Source organism: Motacilla alba, chromosome 6, assembly GCF_015832195.1.
Source record: "Motacilla alba alba isolate MOTALB_02 chromosome 6, Motacilla_alba_V1.0_pri, whole genome shotgun sequence".
NCBI classification, from domain to species: domain Eukaryota; kingdom Metazoa; phylum Chordata; class Aves; order Passeriformes; family Motacillidae; genus Motacilla; species Motacilla alba.
The window spans coordinates 14,468,520-14,481,017 of NC_052021.1; positions in this window are offsets into that span (position 1 = coordinate 14,468,520).

Genomic DNA, 12,498 nt, shown 5'->3' on the forward strand with positions numbered 1-12,498 from the left:
TCTATTCTAGACATGACCTCAGAGATGTGCTACATGCACCCTGCACAATTTATCACCATGCTGCCTATAATTAGGTTTGTTAACATACAGCCTAGTGCAGTCTTGTTGACTGGGAACTTAATCAAGTTACTATTGAGTTCTTGTATGCATTGCTTCGGGTGACTGTTTTACTTGTAGAATTATAGCTGTGACCAACGTGAGGAAATTAGCTCTGGACACAAGTTTTTTTACTTTTTTTTTCCCCTACATGTGAAAATATTTAGCAAACAGTGACAATGATGGAAAACAGTAGGAAACAAAATGTTCTACATTAGTATAAAACATGAAAAATGCAGCAAGGACCCTCAGTGGTACAACATGTGTTATGCTGGCTGGCAGTCCATTAGGCTTGATAGACATTTCACTTACCTAAGTCAAATATAACAGTCTAGTATTCATTAATATAAGAAGGGGGTTGTGGAATCAAGCCTACCATCTGGTTAGAACGACAGAATAATCTACAACTCATGATTAGGTCTAAGGAGTGGAATTTCACTTTAATCTTTTTCATTGCTCGAAATTTCCATCTGCGCAGTACGGCACATCATTTTTCTTCAAGACAAATGTGCTGTTTTTCATGTTCCAAAATTAGATCAGAAGAAAACGATTAATCATGTCATGGCCTGGGAAAGGAAACAAAGCCCTGATATTTCTCTCTCTCTCTCTCTCCCCCCTCTTTCCCCAGCCTCCACCCCTCCCAGCTCTGGCTCTTTGCAAGGTCCTTTCTTTCTCTGCCTCAATTTTCAGCACAACTTGCAGAGATTCACATTGTGGTGGGCTAGAAACACTCACAAAACACAAATCTAAAATAAAGATGCAGCTTTGATTTGCATGGCCGTTTTTATTTTCCCCTTGCCTCTCCCCCACCCCCAGTTTGCCACTTCATCATTTCCTCCTTCTCTCTTGCTCTCTCTCCCTCTCCACCCCCTACCATGTGCCCCCTGGCACAGGACGACAGATGGTGACCTGTTTGCATGTGACACCGTAACTGAATCTAAACTCAAGGAAACAAGTCACCGGGCTGCAAATTAGTGAGACCACACAACTGTCAGGTGGCAGTCCCCTTTGACAGTTGTAGGCCATTATAGGAACATTGATGTTTTCGCAGTGTGACAAAAAGGAATCCTTTTTGCAGCAGACCTGTCTGTCAGCTGGCTCTCAAGTCATAACAAATCCCTGGCACTCAGCTGAGGCTGAACATTCGCAGCGTCAGGAGGATGATAAATGACCTGCAGGGCTTTGAAGTGCCTTGGCAGTTCAGATGGGTCTGTAGTGCTGACAGAGAAATATACACAACAGCGTAACCAATAATGAGAACATTAAACATTCCTGCTTTGTGACAGGCTGACAGAAAAACCCAGCCTCACATCAATCATCTGTAGAGATATAACCTTGACAATTAGCCCCCTCTCTGATACTCAGAGTAACCTTTTTTTTCCCCCTCCCCACCTCCTTTTTTTTTTCTTTTGCCTAGCTTATCTTCCCTGATCTTTTTTTTTTTTTTTCTGGTATGGCAGAGAGGGGAAAAAAACAGCAGAAAAAAAAATCTGACATCAAAAACGATCTTTTCCTTTTCCTCCATGCAAAAATAAAATATGCCAGGACAAAGTTTATTTGATGGACTTCCACCTATTTCCCTTTAGGAGAAAGGAATATATTTTTTGCCCTATCTACCAAAGCATCTGTCACTACAAATACTCCTAGCAGAATACTGTTTACATATTATGCTTATTTTGTTCCTTAGGTTTTTTCCTTTCCCCTACTCTCACATTCATATCAGTACAGTCTGTTGTCAAGCATCGTTTCCACTTGTAAGAGTGAGATGATTAAGCACACAACTGTCCCCTTGTTACTGTATTCCAGGATCATTCAATAAAATAGATAGAATCTCAGCTTCTTTCCATAACCTTGTGTTTTCTTTTCTTTTTTTTTTTTTATGTGTCTGTACTGGTTTGCCATTTTTCAGAACCCTTTACAGAGCAAAAATAATCTTCAAAGGACAAATGAAAAGTGCAGCTGATCTTCCTGAAAACGAAACACTTTTAACAATCCACTGGAATCATTCTCACTAAAGGGCAGGAATGCATCCTGATCTTGAGGACGCTCTCTCCACTCAGAGAATTTCTCTTGCTCTCCCCAGTGTGGGATCAGCAAAAATTCCTCCTGATGTACATGACTGAATTCTTGCCATGGCTCTCTTCTGACAGCAGAGGCATTCAAGCAGTGGGGTCAATGGGAGTGTTTGTGCTCTGTGAGAGGCAAATTAGGCTTCTGGGCACTTTCTGCCCTCCATCCTGGTGGCCTGGAGTCTCCTAAGTCGCTAACTCAACCCCACAGAGAGTTTTCAAAGGAGCCTAAGAACCCTTGTGCAATAGCCTCAATCATAAATAGGTTGAAAATGGCATTTTTTTGCACAAGACTTCATCTGGAGGAATGTCAATAATGTAAAATCCCCAAAACTTTCAGTCACTGAATTAGCAGCAAATCCACTATTGGATTGGTGTGTTGTGTTCAGGTCTGTCTCCCTGTTCCCAAAGAAATTTCCCAAGTTACGCTTATGCAATGACAAACATGCACTCTTGCTCTCATCAAGTACAGCACAGCACAAATACTTTGATGTGAAGTTTGGCTAGTGAAACAGATTTACGCACAACCAAGCACTTGTGAATTAAAAAAAGCTGTGTTTCTAACCCTGAAGTAAAGTCTGTCCCCAAGGACCCTTTTCCTACACACACTTTAAGATCCCTGTGCAACGTTCATGTAGTGAAGATGAAAAGAACAACACAACAGGCCTTCAAACTTCAATACTTATAGAAGAGCCAGCTATAGACCCAGATGATGTTACTGAAATGATATATTCCAGTCTGTCAGCTGAGTCCTGCTGCTGTCAAAGTATGTCCTGTACCCGTGGCCACAGCTGACTTCACTATTGGAAGAGATCAACATGAAGGAGAAAAGAAAGTTACCAGAAAGATGATCAACAGTAAGTGTCAAAACCTGTTTAAGAGTTGCCTAACCTCATTTGTACTCTGATCATACCATTCTGATAAAAATACAAACCATGCAGTGCCTTTTTTATAATACAGCAATGGAAGATTGGCCTCTGCAGAACCAAGAGGAGCCATTTCACTCCCAGGTAAGTACTTTTAAGACACTGGGCTGACAACAATGGAAACAGAAAACTTCTCTTTGCCTTCATTATACCCGCTTAGTGGCTACTGACTGTCTGTCACAGCACACTAGAAACACTGTGTACCACATTCCCTGTGTGGAGGATCTGGAGTCAGGCATTGTGGTTACTATGCCCTGCTCAGGCTTTGGAAAGCCCAGATGTGGCAGTGCTGGCCCACAGCAGGATGAGGCTGTAGCAGAGCCAGCAGCGAAGCTCTACAAGTATCTTCTCTTTCCTCTGAGACTGGCGTCTGGTGACAGAGGGATGTCATTCAATCTTTGGCTTCTCTACTGAGAGAATGAATTTCCCAAAGACTGATTTTTTAGCTCACTAAAAACATCGACCTGTTTGTTTTGAGCCTGTCTCACAGCCAGATGACCGTTTGTCACCATGATGGCAGGTACAAAGGAAAGGGTGCTCTCAGCCTGTGTACTGTATCTGTGGGATCTCTCACATGCTTGATTTCAGTCTGTGTTCACACACCTTCAAAGAAACAGCCACACTCCGCTTTTTAAATTCCATCATATATGAGTTCTAGGCCTGCCAGACAGGCTGGACAATGCCATCCCCTCTGCAGATAGTAGCACACAGAGAGGGATCAACACTCATGGAGCTCCTTGCAGTTAGTCTCTGGCCAAACAAAGTGTGATTTCTTACCTATGAACACTGAGGGCCCAGAAATAATATCTTCCACTATCCTAACCCATTCCCATGTGATGCTTTATGGCCTATCCAACAGCATCACCAGTAACCATGTTTGGGTAGTAACTGCTGATGACCAAATTATAGAGGATCTTCATAAGATACATGTGCAGAATAAATGAACACTCCTGTCTCAGCAGCTTTCTCCCCTTCTACCTGCTTACCCACAGAAGGGGACAGGCTGCTTTCCATACTTTTCAGTGGGTAGATGGATGAAAAGTTCACCCTTGACCACTAGGCAAGGAGCTTCAGGCCTTTTCCAGCTAACATTGCAGAGTTTACCTTGTAGAAGACCATGGCTGTAGGAGTGGGTGGATGCATTCAGGTCCCACCCTAAGAGTCCTCTCAGTGGAAAGGGGTGAAAGGCCTGAACCATTTGCTGAGAAGATGGCAGAGGTAGAGTGTAGCCACTCACTCCTTTTCTCCTGATCATACTGGAGGACTGAACAAGCCTCTAGTGTGCCCAAAGACTGGTGAGGCCAAAACTGGACTGAGGCATAAAGCAGTAGTCATCATAAAGGCTAAGGAAAGGAAGAGTCTGGAAGCTATTTGGCTCCTCTGCCATTCAGGCAGCCATCATCCATGTCATCTGTCTGATGAAATTTTTAAGAACCAAATTTTTCTGAAATTATCAAATCTCCTAATCTCTTGGGCCATAATTCTTACTCTAGCATTTTATTTGGCTCACAGCCTTGAGCTAATCACCACTCCCTGCCTCAGTTTCCTCACAAACAGGAATGGATGCATTCAAATTACATTCACCTGAAAGGCACGCTGTAAAATTTAATTAAGTCCTGAAAAGCACTCTGCAATTGTGAGATGAAAAGGTGCCATTAAAGGCTTCTAGTATTATATTTCACTAAGACTCTCAGAAATATTTTGGATGAAGTTAAAGAGAGAAAATAAAAGGCAAATAAATCATAAACATTGTAGAATAAATGCTGCCTGCCCCTTCTTATCTCTAACTCACAAGGCATATAGATTACATCTAAATAATCCTTTGTATGAAAAACTGTCCATACATTTGCACGCAAGATGTAAGGACAATGCTGGGTTTATATGAAAGGGAATATACATGTTTCCTTGCACACCCTCAGTGAAGTTAAAAGGGTTAATAAAATATAAGTTGAGATCAAAAGAAATCTGAGGTGACATTTTGGCCTTGAGGCCTTCCCTTGGCTGTGGGAAAACAGAATGAGGCTGCTCTGCAACATACAAGCTAAGGTACAATTAGTGGTGTTTTCAGACTGCATGTTTTTTTCTAACTTAAATCTGTAGAGATATAAGCATATGCAATGAAAGCACTGTGGATTCAGTTTTACCAGTAGAGAATTACCAACAGTGTTACAGATAGAGACAATTTGAGAAAATTCAAAGCTATGTAATTAGAAGACTATATCCAGCCAGAGGAGAACCAGATATAATAGTAAAATCATGATTATTAAATGCACTCAAAAGGGAAGGGCTTGGCGCATGTGTATGCAGCTGCAGTGTCATGCACACATCCTGAGGAACACTGGAGACAGTAGGCCTTTCATCTTCTGACTCAAGACCTTCCCAAGACCTCTGCATTACAGCACGAAGAGCCCACACTCTATCAAACATCGTTATTTACATAACACATGGCAGGGAGTGGTTATGGAATAAATCAATACTTTGTGATATTTGTTACAAGCCACATGGCAGCTGAGCATTTCTAAGGCCTTATCCAAGGTCTGGCTTGAATGGAGCTTATTACAGCTATATTAAAATTCCCTAATAAGTGAGGTTACCAGAGAAGTGCACTCTGCCTTTTTTTTTTCCACTGCAGTGTAGCCTAGTGAGGGCAGGGCTTTCATTTACAGATGAGCTCCTGATCTGATCCTCTTCAATCCAGACTGTCTTCTCTGTAAAAGACCAGCTGATCACCTTTGCCTGCCACCCCTTCACAATGACACTGATCCCTGAGCATAGCTGTGATTTCAAACGTGGACAATTGTCCTAGATTTAGTGATATAACTCTTAAAACAACCCTCATAACTGTTCACTACTGAGACTCTGCCTGTGCAGATCCCTGCCTGAGGACAGCAGTGTGGCTGCACAATGGGATAGTGATACCTACTTCCTAAAAGTCCCTTGGCCAGCAGGTTTTATGTGAAAGGGGAACTTGGAAAGGACAATGAAGTAGTGGGTACCTACCGCTCTTAATTCAGTATATGAGGAGCCTGGACCTCATATACTCACACATGCATGCTAGATTGCTGATGTTTGATTAAGTAAATCCTGCCTATACCCCACAAACAGCTTTGGGCATCATGACAAGCTCTTGTAAAACAGCACAATTTCTGGTTTAAATACTATCTGACCATCAGTTTTCTGTGGTCTTGTAAATTAGGTTTTGGTTAAAAAAAAACACAATCAAGAAACAACGAGCCTCTCCAGTTTCATTCTGCAAAAGCACATTCATTAAAATCTCCAGTGTGGTGAAGACTGTTTTAGAACACTAACAATGCTTAAAATACAATGTTATCAGTTCCAAACACCAGAACAGCACAATAACCATCAATAAGCTGCAAATTCACTGGGAAAAAGCCCATACTTGCTTTGCTTTTGCTCACCAACTAGCACCTGGTTCACAATTAGGCCAAATAAAGTATCTAAATAGGAAGTAGCAGTAATTGCAAAATATGATCAACTATAGTGGAGATATAGTGATTAAATAACACTATAAAATCATGAAATAAAAAATTTCTCTTCAAATGTAAGAGACTAGGGTAAAAAGAAACACAGTAAAAAAAGTATCTCATTATGTTCTTTCTCCTGTATTAAGAATATAGGCAATCACAAAAGGTAAAGAAGAAAAAGGAATTCAAAGAGATGTACCAGCCCAGTAAGAAATCTCCACCAAAGTCAAACAAGTACAGGAAAAAATAAACTCCAAGAACCATGAGGTTGTGTGAAGCACTAAGAGGTTATGTAAGGAACATGTTACACTCTTATTAAACTGCCGTACAGCTGAATTAAAAAAAAAACAAAAAAACTATGTATGATACATTAGACATTAGTAAATCGTTTAATGGAAAGTCACTTGAAATATTCAACTACACTTGTTTAGATGGTAACATAAAACTGGGTCTAAAAACTAAAAATTCAGCCTTTTCTTTATTCTACTGCTCAGAGTTCATATATTAGTCATCTGCTGCCTCAGCTACATCAACACATCTTTTTTTTTTTTTTGGTCTCACAACTTTCTTACTCCATTTTTTGAAATGGCTATCTCAAGTATTTTTTCTCTTTTCATGCTTTTCTTTCTCAGCTCCCTGGTTTCCACTTATAAATCAAATTCAACGCTCCATTTTAGGGCACTACAAAGCACTGTCCTTGGAGATCTTTCTTTACCACTACTTTCACTAGTCCTGATCCTTAAAAGAACTATCAGGCTTGCTTGGACTATCTGAGTCTTCTTTCCCTGTGGTAGTCTTAATTTTTTCACCTATGACATGAAGCATGTTTGTGACAGCTTTAAATTCACTTTTGCTAGATGTTTCCTGTAGAAAACCCACATGTGCTGTTGCACAACCATGTCCCTATGCCCTAACTATGCTGTTTCACACCTTTGAGATGTCTGCTGAAGACTTTCAGAGCAAAGAAAACATTAATTGGCGTCAGCAATTTCTGTTGAGTAGTCTTATGTACATCCACAGTGTCATATACACTAGCCATGAACAAACCCTCAAGAACAAATGATTTGAGGGAACTGCCCCTTGGGAAATTTGCAGAGATTCTGTTAAACTGAAGTGATATTCAGTAATATTTTAAAACCACTAATCAGGTGATATAAAAAGTTGATACAGTAATTAAATTTGCAGAAGATGCTAAATTAGGAAATATTGAAAACATAAGCAAAGACAGAAAAATAACACAGAGGACCCGACAAAGCTTAAAAATAAGAGCAGGGAAAAAACAAAATTAATTTCATCCAGGAAACATGCAAAGGTACCGTACATTTGGGGGAAATATTTCAAAATTAAATGCCAAAAGTAATCCGATCTTGTGGTTCAAAGTGTAAACTGATTGCCACAGCTGAAATAATCCTCTCAACCTTCCTGCTCAGCAATATATAACATAATGGCAAGGTATATTACAAAGGGTTTTGAAAGATCAGGCACAAGATATTTTTGGAGGCAGGATGCCTGTCTCTTACAGAAAATCCTCTGCAACATCTAAATTCAGAGAAATAGCCAGGTTCATTGAGAACATTACCACTCTTGGGCAAGGAATATATTTGCTTACTCTCATGCCCAACAGTTACTCCATTTGTACTCTTACAATTCAGCACAGACCCATGACACAGTGGCAGTGGCACTAACAGCTCAAGTTGAAAAGAACAGGTGAGGGGAGATGCCAGGCTAGTTAGAGGGTGAATTATCTGGGCTCTTACTATTCCCAGTCTCTGAGAAACTGCCTCAGCTACTTTTCACTCCCAGTGGCCACAGGGACAGCAACACCAGACAAGCAGTAATGTTGTCAGAAACACAGAACCAGATACTCAGTTGATGTCAATCAGGGCTTTTCTACTGACTTCAAAGAGAATAGCAAATTTAATGTGAGTTTGCAGTGAAATAGGATATTGAAATTCTTTAGTGCTGCTTAGTTTTCCATCCTTGGGCTCACCACTATCGGGAACTAGAGAAGAGATGAGGCTTTGTACAGCATTGATAAAACTACAGTAAATACATCACTAGGCTTTGGCCCTTGAATGCCATTAACTCATAGAGAAACTGGAAGGAGTTGAGTGGAAATCAATAACAATGAAGGATCTCAAACAGATGATCTTTGAAGAAAGTCACTGTCTTTTGTTACACATAAAGACAAGAAATGTCATTAAAATAAATAAATTCATGATAGTCCTATAGCAAATCATTTTCTCTCAATCTCTGCTTCAGAACAGAGATTCTATTTAGGAATTAACTTTCTACTACAGCTCTAAAGAAACAGCACATATATCCTCACACATTCCCTGCCCTGTTCTTCCTAGATAAACAATCGGTACAGGAATGAAATTAGAAACTAAGATGAGTCATTGGTTTCACCACTCATTCAGATCTGTTCATTGTCTAACCCCCCACGCATTCAGTTGATTCAATTTATTATGAAATTCCAGAGGTGTGAATGGCTGGACAATAGCTTAAGGAGTCTTTGCAGCTGGATCACCTCTTGTCACTGGAGTGTAGCACAGTTACACATGGGCCAAGAACAGGATTTCATAGAAACTAAATTGAGATTGAATATCCTTCTATAAAGATTTGCTGTAGCATAAAGAACAAATCATACACTTTCACAAGAAGTTTTGAGTCAAGTTTATAGCTTGTGTCAAGCTCACAGCCTGTGCTTCTGTCTGATGAGTGTGAAGCCAGCCTCTTGCAATGCGGCTATCCTTAAAAAGTCATACTGAAGCATATAAAATGTCCAGCTCCTGGTCTCATGGAAATTACTTCTCTGAGGGCATTTATGATAGCAAATAAAAAGGAAAAAAAAAAAAAAAACAGAAGACAAAACAAATTCTCAGAATGATCTCACGATAACTGTGGTCAGCTTTTTACACTGGGATAGTTTGAAGGCTCTAAGGAACATATGTTAATACAACTAAAAACATTTAATGAAGGAACTGTTACCAAACACATACCAGGGAGATAAGGATGATCTCTGGTTAAGCACAATATGTGGATCTTAAGTGTTCTGGGGCCTGTCCTTCACTGTGCAACATATTTACTGTACAAGCCTAAACAAATGGATTTAGAAGTACCCTAATTCCAGGTCTGTAAAGTTAGAACTTTGTCAGCCACTTCTATTCATGCTTCAAGCTACATACATCTGCAGTGTATCTCACGACAGGGAACAGATTCGGAACAAAGGAGAGAAGGTATTTCCAAAGGCAGTAATACTGTTACGGGCAACTGGCACGTCACATTTCATCAGGCATGTATGTCTAGAAAATCTTCTCCAGCCAGAAGAGGGAGATGTGTGGTTTGAGATCTCCAGACCAACAATTCATATGAATCACTTTGGGTGGGCTTACCTTGCACTTCATCATCAAAACCCACGCCAAGCTTATGGGTAGCACCATTATGCACAGTCAGATATCTTTGGCTCTCCGTGGCAGGTAGGTTTTCCAGCTGTCATGAGCCCCTGCTCTCCACAAGCTTTTTATGAGAAGACTGAGCATGAAGATGGAAATGCAGTCGTGATATAATGGAGTGTGGTGCCTGATACTATCAGGGTTTTTAATATTAGTCTCATTGCTGCAGGGTTTGAGCACTTCCAGCTGAAGTTGGGTGCTGCCATCATCCAACTGTCTGATAGAGAGACCTGCAGGCAAAGTTGTGGTTGTAAAACTTGAGATGAGCAGATCTTCTATCTGTATAATGAGCTAATTAAAAATTAATTTAAACATAGTCTGTATAAAGTGCTGAAGCATATGATGTGGGGTATAATCCTATGCTGGATTTGACAACTCACAGCTGCTACTGCATATTCAGTGTTTTTGAACAAAATGATATGTTCCTTCTGCCAGACTCCAATGAGAATTTTCTCTCACTGAGGACTTGAGAGTCTGCCTCCAGGATGCAGATTGAATGGTTAGTCTGTGTGATGATGTGCAGAGATAAGAACTCAGATCTAGAGGCCATTTGACTGTGTTTGCACACATGCTTTTCCTTAGACTGAGCAGTGTTCTACAATACAAGCATGGATATATCCACTGTCCTTCCCACCATTCTTTGTTCCAGACTTTCTCATGCTGCACCAGTTAGTTTGTCTCAGCACTTTCAGTGTTGATGTATCCATAAATAGGATTAAAATATCTGTATTGGCAATAAGCACAAAAGGTTTTTTGCCTTCAAGGCATATAGACCCCTGGGAACTATGTGGAAAGCTGAAAGGCAAGCTCTGATTGCTTTCCTCCGCCAATGACTCTCAGCTGGGACACAGATATATATGAGGCATCCAAAGCTGGGGAAGCAGAAATCAGAGAGGTAGGAGTGCACTTAGGAAGCCATAAAGAAAAAGACCTCGTTCTAACCTTGCTGTCTTCTTGGACAGGGATCTACCACAAGCCACAACTGAGCCCTGCCCTAAATGAAGTAAAGTGCTAGTCACTGTACTGCAGAGACATTGGGACTCCTGGGTACACCAAACTCTGCTCCTTGCAGCCATGCCAAAACTGGGATAAAATAGGATGGTACTGCTTGCAGAACCAACTAGAGGAAGAGGCATTCTCTTGCTTGCTTAGCAATGATATTGTAATAGCCTAGAATGAGCAAATTACTGCAATGGACTTAAAAGAAAATCCCTTTCAGTTTGAATGAGAGCAACAGGATGGTTGCCTTGGGTTGAAGACTGAAAACCGTATAAATATGAGTACAGCTATATGAAGCAAGATAGGAATAAAAGGATTGCTTCTGAAAATAATTACTTTGTGTGATAAGTTTTGAATCTGAAAACAACCACTTCCACTGACAGTTCACTAAACATGGTATGTTGGTAGTTTGCTTACTGTATTATTAAATAAAACATTTTCCTTCTTGCCCAAAAAGCATGTTAATTAATCGTAATGAGATATAGCCTAGAAACACAATTCGGTAAGAATTATGCATGGCCACACTTTTGTGGTGTTACCAGGTACAAAATCACTATGACTTGACAGAAATAACCTCTAACAGAGCAAAACAGAACAGCAATTATGAACTAACTCCCTAGTTACTAGAAAGAAAATCTGGCATATTCAGGAAGCTTTCTTAAACAGCAAGAACACATTTATTCTTTATTCACCACCTTTATTCTGCCAGTGTTCCCAAAGCAGGAAAGGCACAGGGGCCCCAGGACTCTCTGAGCTGCAGTGGAGAAGCCCAAGGATGGCAATCCTCAGATTAAGAAAGAGAACCATGAATAACAGGTAACTTATGTGAATGAGACACAGAATATTTAATTTGAGAAAGAGCCTTCCATTATTCCCTTAAAACTCAGTAATAAAAAATCAGCATAGAATAAAACCATTAATTATCTTATTCTAGCCAGCTACTGTGTATTTCTTGTTGAATTCTCATGAGAGCTCACAAAGGGCTTGGTTGCTTCCCATAAAATTGTGCATTTGTATGTTTCTGCAGTAGTACTGCTACCAAGTTACTTTTGTTTTGTGCTACCTACAAAGATATTACATAAAATTTCAAACCAATATAAAAATATTTTTAAATTTTTTTCCCAAATAATTATGTACATATTTAAGATGCAGACCATAATCAATTCGAGCCCTCTGTCCTAAAAGGACACTCTATAGAAAGGCCAGAGTTCATCAGGATAAGAGACAGGTTCTCTTATAGGCTCATCAAGACTTCTTTATGGGGCAAAGAACAAATCTTCAAGAACTAAATAACACTGAAAACTTTGGCCTCTTTTGTTCTATGCCCATGGTGCATTTTTGCTTGCTCTTTCATAAAATGGAATGACACATACATGATATTAGAGAGATGACCATAATACAAGAGCATGTGCAAAGCAGCATACATAAGAGATTGGATAAAACATTCCTTCCTAACCCTTCTTCACAC